Source organism: Xyrauchen texanus, chromosome 29 (assembly GCF_025860055.1).
Source record: "Xyrauchen texanus isolate HMW12.3.18 chromosome 29, RBS_HiC_50CHRs, whole genome shotgun sequence".
Taxonomy (NCBI): domain Eukaryota; kingdom Metazoa; phylum Chordata; class Actinopteri; order Cypriniformes; family Catostomidae; genus Xyrauchen; species Xyrauchen texanus.
The window spans coordinates 17,577,338-17,591,030 of record NC_068304.1 but is presented as its reverse complement, the minus strand read 5'-3'; the positions used below and the strand labels follow the sequence as shown (position 1 = coordinate 17,591,030).

The following is a 13,693-nucleotide window of genomic DNA, read 5'->3' as shown; positions in this document are numbered from 1 at the left end:
CCCCATGAGGAAAACAGCTTATAAATCATACTAAATTATGTTTTTTGAAAAGGTAAAAATGCAGAAAGTTTTCTGTGAGGGTTAGGTTTAGGGGTAGGGTTAGGTTTAGGGGATAGAATATAAAGTTTGTACAGTATAAAAACCATTATGTCTATGGAAAGTCCCCATAAAACATGGAAACACAACATGTGTGTGTGTGTGTGTGTGTGTGTGTGTGTGTGTGTGTGTGTGTGTGTGTGTGTGTGTGTGTGTGTGTGTGTGATACAAATAATAATAACAGCAATATACAAAATGCACAAATTGTAAAAATATTTTAGGAAATCCCCCAAAATATATTTTTATGTGATAAACTTTTTATAATTTTTTTTTCTATTACATTTCTAGTTATTAATTTTGGCTGTATTCAAGACAGTATTTGTTTAAAACAAGTTTATCAGTATATCAGGTATATTACAGTTATTAATAACTCAATTAATTAATAGAGCTGCACTTCATGTGAATCACTGCAATTTTGGTTTATCACTAGTACAAAAGCAACCTTATAGAAAACAAAAAAAGTATTTTGAGATTTGTGATGAAATCAAGCATAGCGTCAGTACAGGGAGGTCACGTAAGTCGAGCTCATAGTCAGCTGACACTCAGCCGATCATGCCATCTACCAATACAATTGAAACACTTATCAAAGCAGTCCTATTTAAGTCCTCTGTTTATTCATTACCTTAGCTGCTTTTCCATTGTATGCTCAGTGCAACACAACAGTCAAAAATTTATATTTGGTGCATGTTAGAAAACATATGGGAGGAAAAAACAACTAAAAAACATTGCAGACGGATGAAGAACACATCTTGTGTGAACTATCCCTTAAGAAAGATTCTGGAAAGAGTCCTGAAAAATAAATGTGGTGCCAATCAGAGCTATTGAACTACATGACAGACAACCAACTTCTTTGGAATTAAGGATTTTTTTTATTTTATTTATTTATTTTAACAGGATGAACAGTTTGATTGTTGCCACAGTGGAAAACTATTCAGACTGATCTCACAGTAAAATTGGAAACAGTAGGTTGACATTTCTTTAGCTGAAATCGGTCTGTGCTTCTGAAATTGGAAGCACTGCCTCCGGTGGCCTTAACAGTAAGTGTTGTTGTTTTAGGCACATATGAGCTCCATTTTCTGGGTGTAATATCCACAGAGGGTAGGGGCATAGATTCCATTGGGAATGGGAGGAGGTAACCCCCCCAAAACAACCCCCCCATATTTATACATTATCAAACATGGAAACATGGAAATCAAGTTCAAGCCAAATCTACACCCTTGACAGAGGGATGCATTTTAATAAACTGTACCCCCAACCCAAATCCCAAACCTAGACCTAACCAAAAGTGGAGTAAAAATGTTATGTAAGAGATCCTGTGTATACATCCTCCAAATCACACTCGTCACTGATTATGCGAACGTAATTTCTTTCTGATTTCATCGCTGTATGCGAATGCAACAATTCAACAAGCCTTCCAGTCCCACAACATGGGAAGGTAAACACACTGAAGCCGATGCAAAAAATGTATGATAGGAGATGATGCATCGAGTATGCATAACATGCCATAATCCTAGGGTACCGGAAGTATCAGAAACAACATGCCAGCCTCCTGTGTGTTCATGTTGAACTAAAACCAATATGCTTCATTACTTTCTTGATCTCCTTATTCTGTCCCTAAAGCATATTTTTACCATTACATTTCAAATCTACTCATAAAAGTCCATTAAAAACAATCCCAAACTTCTGGCACTTCACAACAAAAGCACAAAATAGCAAATATTTTCAGAATTAGTAGCACTTAAATCCATATGTCATACATATGTCACTGGGTAATCCAATAGCGGACACAGATACAATGGCTGGTGCGCCAATATGGACCGGAAGCTCTGCAGCAAAGAGGAATGTTTATTCTGCTTTAAACGGCTGGTGCACTTCCAGCCAATGTCCCCATTCACATTAGTTTCACATTCACGGACAATTATGAAATGCTTAGTGACTTTTGCTGGAATGCACACTTGACAGCTTCTGTACATCCCAAGATAAATTGTTCCATTAGCGAAGGGGGAACCACATCTCCTCTATATACAATTATATTGAACAACAGTTAGTTCCAGTCCTCTAATTTGATTGGCCAAGCGCCATTCCAAAAGTGTTGCTATTTCAAATAACAGCACTGGGATTCTTCACTTTTTTATAACTCCACTCAAACAATATTCGTTAATTTACAGCTGTACGTTGCTTGCCCACATCTAATCCAGCTTTGGCTTCTTTTGGAACTATTTCTGTTGATGGCAAAAACATACAAAATTGCTTGCCAAATTTAGAAAAATAGCACACTTGCTCATGTTACATTGCTTAAATAGGCCATCTCAACAGCAAATACACTCTGGAACTCACTTTGGCCTGGTAGATTATATATTATACACATGGTATGCTCTCGGCATAAAAGTCTTCTTATGCACTAATTTAACCATTAAATATCTAAATGGCAATGTATAAGAGAATAACCTGTGTCCCTGAATCACATCTACCTGTAGTTATTCTCCTTCTGTAGTGGGTTGTCAGTCAGATTAAGCATCCTTGAAGATTCACACAAACATTCTGCAAATCTAAAGTCAGAACGACTCCTCATGAGGTTGAGACACATTGCAAATAAAAAATATATACAGTGAGGGAAAAAAGTATTTGATCCCCTGCTGATATTGTACGTTTGCCCACTGACAAAGAAATTATCAGTCTATAATTTTAATGGTAGGTTAATTTGAACAGTGAGAGACAGAATAACAACAACAAAAAATCCAGAAAAACGCAAGTAAAAAATGTTATAAATTTAATAGCATTTTAATGAGGTAAATAAGTATTCGACCCCTCTGCAAAACATGACTTAGTACTTGGTGGCAAAACCCTTGTTGGCAATCACAGAGGTCAGATGTTTCTTGTAGTTGGCCACCAGGTTTGCACACATCATTGGAGGGATTTTGTCCCACTGCTCTTTGCAGATCTTCTCCAAGTCATTAAGGTTTCGAGGCTGACGTTTGGCAACTCGAACCTTCAGCTCCCTCCACAGATTATTTATGGGATTTATGTCTGGAGACTGGCTAGGCCACTCCAGGACCTTAATTTTTCTTCTTGAGCCACTCCTTTGTTGCCTTGGCCGTGTGTTTTGGGTCATTGTCATGCTGGAATACCCATCCATGACCCATTTTCAATGCCCTGGCTGAGGGAAGGAGGTTCTCACCCAAGATTTGACGGTAGATGGCCCTGTCCATCGTCCCTTTGATGGGGTGAAGTTGTCCTGTCCCCTTAGCAGAAAAACACCCCAAAGCATAATGTTTCCACATCCATTTTTGACGGTGGGGATGGTGTTCTTGGGGTCATGGGCAACATTCCTCCTCCTCCAAACATGGAGTTGATGTCAAAGAGCTCGATTTTGGTCTCATCTGACCACAACACTTTCACCCAGTTCTCCTCTGAATTTATATTACATTTACATTTATACATACTTACAAAAGAGGAAGAACATCAGCAAATCATCTTAGGGAGACAGTGGTACAAAAAGTGCCATATTACAAAGTTTCACTATCATCAGAATAGTATACAAAACAGATTTAGTGCAACAAGAAATGTAAATAATTTATTTTTTTTAGTGACCGGTTAAGTGCTTTTGGAAAAGATGTGTTTTTAGCCGTTTTTTGAAGATAGAGAGTGAGTTAGCTTCCCGGATTGAGTTGGGAAGGTCATTCCACCACTGTGGTATGATGAAACTGAAAGTTCAGGAAAGTGTTTTGGTGCCTCTTTGTTTTGGTACGACAAGGCAACGTTCCTTAGCCGACCGCAGGCTTCTGGTGGGAACGTAGCTCTGCATAAATGTTTTTAGGTATGCTGGAGCAGACCCAGTGACTGTTTTATATGCCAGCATCAGGGCCTTGAATTTAATACGTGCATGAACAGGCAGCCAGTGGAGAGAGACAAAGAGTGGTGTAACATGTGCTCTCTTAGGTTCATTAAAGACCAGACGTGCTGCTGCATTCTGGATCATTTGGAGAGGTCTAATAGCACATACAGGAAGGCCTGCAATGAGAGCGTTACAGTAGTCCAGTCTAGTTATGACAAGGGACTGAACGAGCAGTTGTGTGGCATGTACAGAGAGGAAGGGTCTTATCTTCCTGATATTGTAGAGTGTAAATCTACATCTACCCCTAGATTTCTGACAGTTTTGGAAGGCGAAACTGTAGTTGGACCCAGCTGCACGGTGATGTTGTGTTCAACAGCCGGGTTGGCTGGAAAGACAAGGAGTTCAGTCTTGGCAGGGTTGAGTTGAAGGTGGTGTTCCTTCATCCAGGCTGAGATGTCTGCCAGACAGGCAGCAATTCGAGCGGTCACTGTGGTGTCGTTGGGCTGGAAAGACAAGTAGAGTTGCATGTCATCAGCGTAGCAGTGGTAAGAGAAACCATGTGACTGGATGATGGGTCCCAGTGATGTTGTGTATATGGAGAAGAGAAGTGGTCCAAGCACTGATCCCTGAGGTACCCCAGTAAGTAACTGGTGTGGCTTGGATACTTCCCCTCTCCATGCTACCTCAAAGGACCTTTCTGAGAGATAAGAGTTGAACCAGTCAAGCACAGTTCCAGTGATACCCAGTTTAGAGAGGGTGAGAGAAGGATTTGATGGTTGACTGTGTCAAAGGCAGCAGAAAGGTCCAGCAGAATCAGAACGGATGATCTGGATTCAGCTTGCCTGTCTCAGCGACTCGATGACAGACAGCAGGGCAGTCTCAGTGGAGTGTCCACTTTTGAAGCCTGACTGATTGTCATCCAGCAGCTTGTTCTGTGAGAGATAGGCAGAGATCTGATTGAAAACTGCCCTTTCAAGTGTTTTTGCCATGAATGGGATGAGAGAGACTGGTCTGTAGTGTTCTATCTATGTGGGGTTAAGTGCAGGTTTTTTCAGCAGTGGGGTTACTCGAGCCTGCTTAAATGTAGTGGGAAAAGTGCCTGCAAGAAGGGATGTGTTAATTATGTGTGTAAGTGCCAGTAGGATGGACGGAGAGATGGCCTGGAGAAGGTGTGATGGAATGGGGTCAAGGGAACAGGTTGTGGGGTGGTTGGAGAGGAGGAGTTTAGAGACCTCAGTGTCAGTTAAAGGAGAGAATATAGGGAAAGAAGGGTTGCATACAGGAGCCAGGTGTTTGACAGGGTGTGGTGCTGTGAATGTATTGCTGATGGCAGTAACCTTATCAGTAAAAAATGTGGCGAATATATCTGCTGTCAGTGATGTGTCAGGTGGTGGAGGGGGAGGGCAGAGAAGTGTGTTAAATGTTCTAAACAAGCTACGAGTGTCTGTGGTGCTGTTGATCTTGATCTGGTAATATGAAGTTTTTGCAGTTTTAACGTTATTTGAAAAAGTTGCAGCAGAAGCTGATATTTACCTAGATCAGCTGGATCTTTAGATTTCCGCCATCTCCTCTCAGCTGCCCTGAGATCAGTCCGATGTTCACGAAGGACGTCAGACAGCCAGGGGCTGGGTGGTGTAGTCCGTGCTGGTCTAGAGGAGAGAGGACAGATGTTGTCTAGACAGGTTGTTAAAGTAGAGCTAAGTGTGTCTGTGGCAGTGTTTACATCAAGCATGGAAAATACATTTATTGTGGGAAGAGAGGCAGAGACATCAGTGGAAAGGCGAGAGGGTGAGAGGGAACGGAGGTTACGGCGAAAGGAAACCAAAGGTGGGGTCGGTTTTACAATGGATGGGAGAATCATGTTGAATTGAACAAAGTAGTGATCAGAGACATGTAAATGTGTAACAAGAATATTAGAGGTGGTACAGTTACGTGTAAAAATGAGGTCCATCTGGTTGCCTGACCTGTGAGTTGCTGTGGTGTGTAGTCTTTCCAAGTCAAATGAGGCCAGAAGAGTATTCAGTTCAATGGCCTGGGGTTTGTCTTGGTGTATGTTGAAATCACCAAGAACCACAAGTGGCCTGCCATCCTCTGGCAAGGAGGACAGCAGGACATCAAATTCCTCAAGAAAGCTTGTCAGCTGACCTGGGGGGGCGATAGATGACAACAACATGTAATTTTGTGGGTTGCATTGTAGTAATGGCATGGAATTCAAAAGATGTATTGTTACATAGTGAAGCCTGTGGTGAAAAAGTCCAGTTATTATGAATGAGCAAACCTGTTCCCCCACCCCTACCAGTATGTCGAGGGGTGTGGGAGAAGGAGAAGTTGTTGGAGAGAGCAGCAATCATTAGAGTTGGGGTACTCGAACTTGGACTCGGACTCGAGTCCGGACTCGAGTCCAATTTTTTATGAACTCGGACTTGTCACGCACTCGGATGAATTTGGACTCGGACTTGACACGGACTTGGACATTTTGGACTCGGAAAATATTCCGAGTACGCGTCGAGTCCGCGTCATGTGTAACAATAAAACCAGCATAAAATTTTTAATTGTCTTAAAATTATTTAATGTCTCCCCGCCTGTCATTTTACTGCACCACACCGGCAGGCAGCAGTAGCATCATCTTATGCTTGCAGACAAAACACACACACATCACACAGTGTGGATATCATAGGACGATGTCTTCAAAGTCAGCAATAATTTGTTTTGCTTACGAAAATCATAGAGAATTTATTTGCAAGACATCCGGTAAAAAGAAGCACTCTGCGGATTGCAAATTTTGCAAAACAACTCTTTCTGCTGTTTCTGGCACAACTTCAAATTTCTACCGACATGTTCAAACAAAACAGAAGAGCCATAAAGAAAGGTAAGTTGCTTATTATAACTTTATACCAACTTAAATCCAAATAACATTTTAGGGCTGGGCGATATGACATATATCAGCTGTGCGTGTGTGTGTGTGTGTGAGCATGTATTTATCACTTTATGGGGACCAAATGTCCCCATAAGGATAGTAAAACCCGAAATTTTTGACCTTGTGGGGACATTTTGTCGGTCCCCATGAGGAAAACAGCTTCTAAATCATACTAAATTATGATTTTTGAAAATGTAAAAATGCAGAATGTTTTCTGTGAGGGTTAGGTTTAGGGGTAGGGTTAGGTTTAGGGGATAGAATATAAAGTTTGTACAGTATAAAAACCATTATGTCTATGGAAAGTCCCCATAAAACATGGAAACACAACATGTGTGTGTGTGTGTGTGTGTGTGTGTGTGTGTGTGCAACTTAAATCCAACTTAAATCGTGCAAACAGAAATGAGGCCGCCTCAATGTGCATCATCAGTAACGGATTTAATGGTTTTACGCATGTACGGTCAAATAAATTCACACACATCATGTCAAAATAAGTCTGGCCAAGTATTCATGTAAACAGTCGGTTATGTACATTTTATGTACACAGCCGGTTATGTACATTGGTAAGACAGACGTCTTAAGTGAATGTAAACAGTTGGGAAAAATCAATTCAATCAATATCAATATCAGTCCAATATTAATCTGTTGCCGTAATAATCAAACAAAATCACTCACTCTACTGATGACTAACTTTATTAAATTTAATGAGAATCATTGTGCGTGTCATACAGTGAAGTCTGTTTTACATTTAATTGCTTAGCCTATTTAATTTCTGTAGTATTTGTTCTTACTTGAATGCAGACCTACTTATAAAACATATCATTTTCATGAAATAAGATTTAGTATCGCCCACGCCTAAACATTAGCATGTGGAGATTCCGGTCTTTAATTTTATAAAATGTTAAATATAATTTAATTCTTAATGTGGGAAATAACATAAACCCTGCTGATTGAGATGTGTTTTTTTGTACATTTTAGTAAGGAATAAGGAAATTAACATATCACCACAGAAATGCAGGGACTGTAAATATAGTCCTTTTAAATTTAAAATAATTTGCTCTTAATGCAATGTTATTTTCATTCAATTACTTAATGTGATCTGAATTGCAATAACTAGTTAAGTAGCTTAAACAAAACTTTGAATTTTGTGGTTGAAATTTGAATCAAAACTGTTTTTGAATTACCAAGAATTGCTCAAATTTTCTCTTTTTTGTCCCAGAATAAGAGAGTACCAAAGACAGCAGCAACCAGCAGATGCAGCACAGCCCAGCATAGCAGGATTTGCAAGACCAGAATTGACCAAACAAGCAGTGCAACTTTATGATGCAAGTTCTCCAAGACAACAAGAAATTCATAATGCCATCATTAAGGATCTGCTCATTGGCTGCACTTTACCTCTGTCAATTGTTGAAAATCAGCATTTCAGGCATTTCTTGAAAGTAATGGACAACAGATACACTCCCATTGCAAGAAAAAACAATTACTGAAAAACACATTCCTTTGTTGGTTGACCAGGTGAAGGATTCAATTAAAAGGAAGCTCCAGACCCAATCATCTGTGTCCATAACTGCTGACATATGGTCTGATCGAACCATGCGGTCCTTCTTCGGTGTTACAGCCCATGGATTAAACCAAGATGGAAATCAGCTGGAGTCCTTTCTTTTAGACTGTAGGAGGTTTTGTGGCAGACACAGTGGAGACAACATAGCCATGGCATTTGACGAGATCATTGATGAATATAAAATAGAAAGTAAAGTCAGGTACATTATAACTGATAATGCAGCCAATATGAAGTGTGCATTCAAAGTCAAGCTACCACAAGAAGAGCAGCACAGTGATGCAGAAGAGGAAAACTTAGATGATGAGAGTCTTTGGGAGGATGTGACCTGGGAAGACAGAGACTGTCATGGTGAGAACAAGACAAAGGCTGTCATGTTTTGCACATTCTCTGCAATTAATTGTGCATGATGGAATGAAAGAAGCCAAGGCCTTTTCTTCAGCACTTGCCAAAATGTCAAAATTAACCTCATTACTTCATACAAGTACTACGTTTAAAGAGCGATTTGAGGCTACATTTGGGACAGATAGATCAATTCCTGCAGCTACATCCACACGCTGGAACAGTACATTCAAGCAGCTACAGGCCCTTACAGCACTTGACCATAGGGATCTCACTCAAATTTGCAGTTCAGACTTCCAACATGTTCTTTTTTCAGTTCGTGAATGGAATCAACTGAAGGATTTAGGTTCTGTTCTCTATCCTTTTGCAGAAGCAACAGACCTTACAGAGGGTGAGAAAATGGTCACTATTAGTATGGTGGTCCCCACTGTACTTGATTTAAACACTCATCTGCTCCAAATATCAGAGTCAAGAAGTCATTGCCGGCCACTAGCCACAGCCCTTCGGCAATCACTTTTAAAGAGATTCTCTGGGATCTTTGTGAGAACCAAAATGGTTGAGCAAAATGGTAAAGAGGACCAGTTCTACAATAATGTATATTTCTTGGCTACAATGCTTGATCCTCAGTTTGGTCTTAACTGGGTTGATCTAGATGTAACCAACAGTGTGAGTCCAGATTCAGTGAAGAAATTCAGAGAGGATCTGAAAAGAACACTTATAGGTAATGCAGTTTATTTGCTTTAATAACCTAAAAATATATACTCTGTATACTGCAGACTGTGCAGAGCATAGAAATATGCAGTAGGCATACAATAATGGTCCTTAGGTCCCTAAATCCAAATAATGCATTTTAACGTGTGTTATTTGTGCATGTTTCAGATTTTTCAGAAACTTTGACTGCAGAAGTTGAGGGCGAGGCCACAGCAGATGGAGACATGCTGCATTCTGGAGTTGATGCTGATGAAACCACAGATTCTCCTCCTGGCAAATGCCCACGACTTCTAGCTCGCTATCGAGCCCACAAGCACCTGAGCCACTCAGCTAAGGATACATGCAGCATTTCAGCTCAGATACACAAGTGCTTTGATGCCATTCAAGACACAGACACAAATACAGCACTTGAATTTTGGTCGACAAACAGTGAGAGATTCCCACAGCTCTACTCTCTGGTTGTAAAAGTGCTGTCTATACCAGCATCCTCTGCACCAGTAGAGCGTGTCTTTAGCAAAGGTGGCCTCATCGTGAGACCACATTGTGCACGCTTAACACATAAAATGGTCACAGCGCTTGTATTTCTGAAAAGCAATATGGCCCTGGTTTAGTGCTTGACTGTGTGCACTATAGTACATTGCATGTTCATTGTTCATTACAACTCATTTTACAAGACCAGAGAGCAGTGTTCAGAAAGGAGTTTGTTGTTGATTAAGCACAGTAATAAAGCTTTTTTTTTTGTTATTACAAGCTGATATATTTAAATTCTACTCTGAGTATTGCCTCAGCCTATTTAAATGTGGGGGAGAGGCATTAAATGATTGAAATGTCAGCTTTAACTGGAGGACAATATAGTGTGATACAATAATAAAACAGGTTCATTTGTATTTTCATGCACTTGTAATATAATAAAAGTTCTACATATAGGCTACCTCTACTGTATATCTCTTCTTTTCTTTGAAAACATTTTTGATAGGAAACTAGTTCTGTTGACAAAAAACAAAAATGTTTAATGGCAATAACAAGATGTAATAGTGGTATTTATTATTTCATTTTATATTGCCATTGGTTTAATGGGTTGAAAGGTTAAAATATTAATAGAATGTAAAAATTGACAATACCAATTTCTAATCTTTTTTCAATATAATTTCTTTCTGGACTCGGGCGGACTCGACTCGGACTCGGCCTTTAAGAACTCGGACTTGAGTCCAACTCGGACATTTTTGGACTCGGACTTGATGTTTAAGGACTTGGTCTTGACACGTACTCGACAAAGGTGGACTCGGACCCAACTCTAGCAATCATTCAGATGTTCATTGGCAAACTTCAGACGGGCCTGTACATGTGCTTTCTTGAGCAGGGGGACCTTGCGGGCACTGTAGGATTTCAGTCCTTCACGGCGTAGTGTGTTACCAATTGTTTTCTTTGTGATTATGGACCCAGCTGCCTTGAGATCATTGACAAGATCCTCCCGTGTAGTTCTGGGCTGATTCCTCACCATTCTCATGATCATTGCAACTCCATGTGGTGAGATCTTGCATGGAGCCCCAGACCGAGGGAGATTGACAGTTCTTTTGTGTTTCTTCCATTTGCGAATAATTGCACCAACTGTTGTCACCTTCTCACCAAGCTGCTTGGCGATGGTCTTCTAGCCCAGCCTTCCAGCCTTGTGTAGATCAACAATCTTGTTCCTGACATCCTTGGACAGCTCTTTGGTCTTGGTCATGGTGGAGAGTTTGGAATCTGATTGATTGATTGCTTCTGTGAACAGGTGTCTTTTATACAGGTAACAAACTGAGATTAGGAGCACTCCCTTTAAGAGTGTGCTCCTAATCTCAGCTCGTTACCTGTATAAAAGACACCTGGGTGCCAGAAATCTCAGAATGAGAGGGGTTGGAATACTTATTTCCCTCATTAAAATGCAATTCAATTTATAAAATTTTTGACATGCATTATTCTGGATTTTTTTGTTGTTATTCTGTCTCTCACTGTTCAAATTATCCTACCATTAAAATTATAGACTGATAATTTGTTTGGCATTGGGCAAACGTACAAAATCAGCAGGGAATCAAATACTTTTTTCCCTCACTGTATATACATTTTTTTGGCATATCTTTATTTATTATTACACTTGCTGGAAATGCACAACAAATGTTTGTGATCTAGTCTGTCCTACTTTACAACCACTTAGATATCATTATAATGAGCTATAAAATATTACTGTGCATTTATTTCATGCAAAAATATTATCTTTAAAGACACAAATAAGATACATTTTGAGTTTCAAAAGCATTCTTTGTTTTTCTTTTCAAGTAAAGACCATTTTAAGCAACCCATACAGGACATTAGTCAAGCCACTCTGCACTCACCTAAAGGATTATTAGGAACACCATACTAATACTGTGTTTGACCCCCTTTCGCCTTCAGAACTGCCTTAATTCTACGTGGCATTGATTCAACAAGGTGCTGAAAGCATTCTTTAGAAATGTTGGCCCATATTGATAGGATAGCATCTTGCAGTTGATGGAGATTTGTGGGATGCACATCCAGGGCACGAAGCTCCCGTTCCACCACATCCCAAAGATGCTCTATTGGGTTGAGATCTGGTGACTGTGGGGGTCATTTTAGTACAGTGAACTCATTGTCATGTTCAAGAATCCAATTTGAAATGATTCGAGCTTTGTGACATGGTGCATTATCCTGCTGGAAGTAGCCATCAGAGGATGGGTACATGGTGGCCATAAAGGGATGGACATGGTCAGAAACAATGCTCAGGTAGGCCGTGGCATTTAAACGATGCCCAATTGGCACTAAGGGGCCTAAAGTGTGCCAAGAAAACATCCCCCACACCATTACACCACCACCACCAGCCTGCACAGTGGTAACAAGGCATGATGGATCCATGTTCTCATTCTGTTTACGCCAAATTCTGACTCTACCATCTGAATGTCTCAACAGAAATCGAGACTCATCAGACCAGGCAACATTTTTCCAGTCTTCAACTGTCCAATTTTGGTGAGCTCTTGCAAATTGTAGCCTCTTTTTCCTATTTGTAGTGGAGATGAGTGGTACCCGGTGGGGTCTTCTGCTGTTGTAGCCCATCCGCCTCAAGGTTGTGCGTGTTGTGGCTTCACAAATGCTTTGCTGCATACCTCGGTTGTAACGAGTGGTTATTTCAGGCAAAGTTGCTCTTCTATCAGCTTGAATCAGTCGGCCCATTCTCCTCTGACCTCTAGCATCAACAAGGCATTTTCGCCCACAGGACTGCCGCATACTGGATGTTTTTCCTTTTCACACCATTCTTTGTAAACCCTATAAATGGTTGTGCGTGAAAATCCCAGTAACTGAGCAGATTGTGAAATACTCAGACCGGCCCGTCTGGCACCAACAACCATGCCACGCTCAAAATTGCTTAAATCACCTTTCTTTCCCATTCTGACATTCAGTTTGGAGTTCAGGAGATTGTCTTGACCAGGACCACACCCCTAAATGCATTGAAGCAACTGCCATGTGATTGGTTGATTAGATAATTGCATTAATGAGAAATTGAACAGGTGTTCCTAATAATCCTTTAGGTGAGTGTATGTCTACAACTCACCTGACAGACAGTTGTGGCTAAAATCTACTGTTTTCAAAGCGACCAAGTCCAAGAGTGGAATTAAATGAGTGAAAAAATTAATCATCATTTTAAACAACAAACAAACATCTTAGCAATGCATGTTCAGAAGTTTTTGTGTGACACGATCACTGCCTCAGAAAACTCATGTTTAATATAATTTTTTTTTACTTTAAGTAGCATTTAATTTTGAGTCAGTATTAGACAGCCTAGGCTGTCTCTCAATACTGACTCAGAGAGCTGCCTAACTAAACAGCAGAGGTGCAGAAATGAGCATGTGATGCCCAAAAGCTCCCTAGTTGGGCAGCTGACTACATTATAAGCAACAGCCATTCTCTATATTGAGGCCTTTGGCCACAGAGAGGTTTTGGAGCAAAGAGAGTCCAGATGATGTATGAAGGAAATCAGATTGTCATCCAGATAAAGGTCCCTCAGAAGAATGTGGTTCTGAAGGACAGGTAGCTCTGCCACAGGCCAGACACACACACACATAAACAATCCCCACATGACCATATGATAACACAGTAAATGTCAACCTGTCTGTTCAAACCATGAACACTGTCCCATGAGCAAAGATGGGTGGAAACTTAAACCTTTTCTAGAATATAAGATCTAATTGAC

General features: G+C 40.4%; 1 pseudogene; it reads right to left on the bottom strand.

The window, feature by feature from the left end:
- Nucleotides 1-13,693, bottom strand: part of LOC127623009 (leucine-rich repeat and IQ domain-containing protein 1-like) — a 29,866-nt pseudogene that overhangs the window by 8,429 nt on the left and 7,744 nt on the right.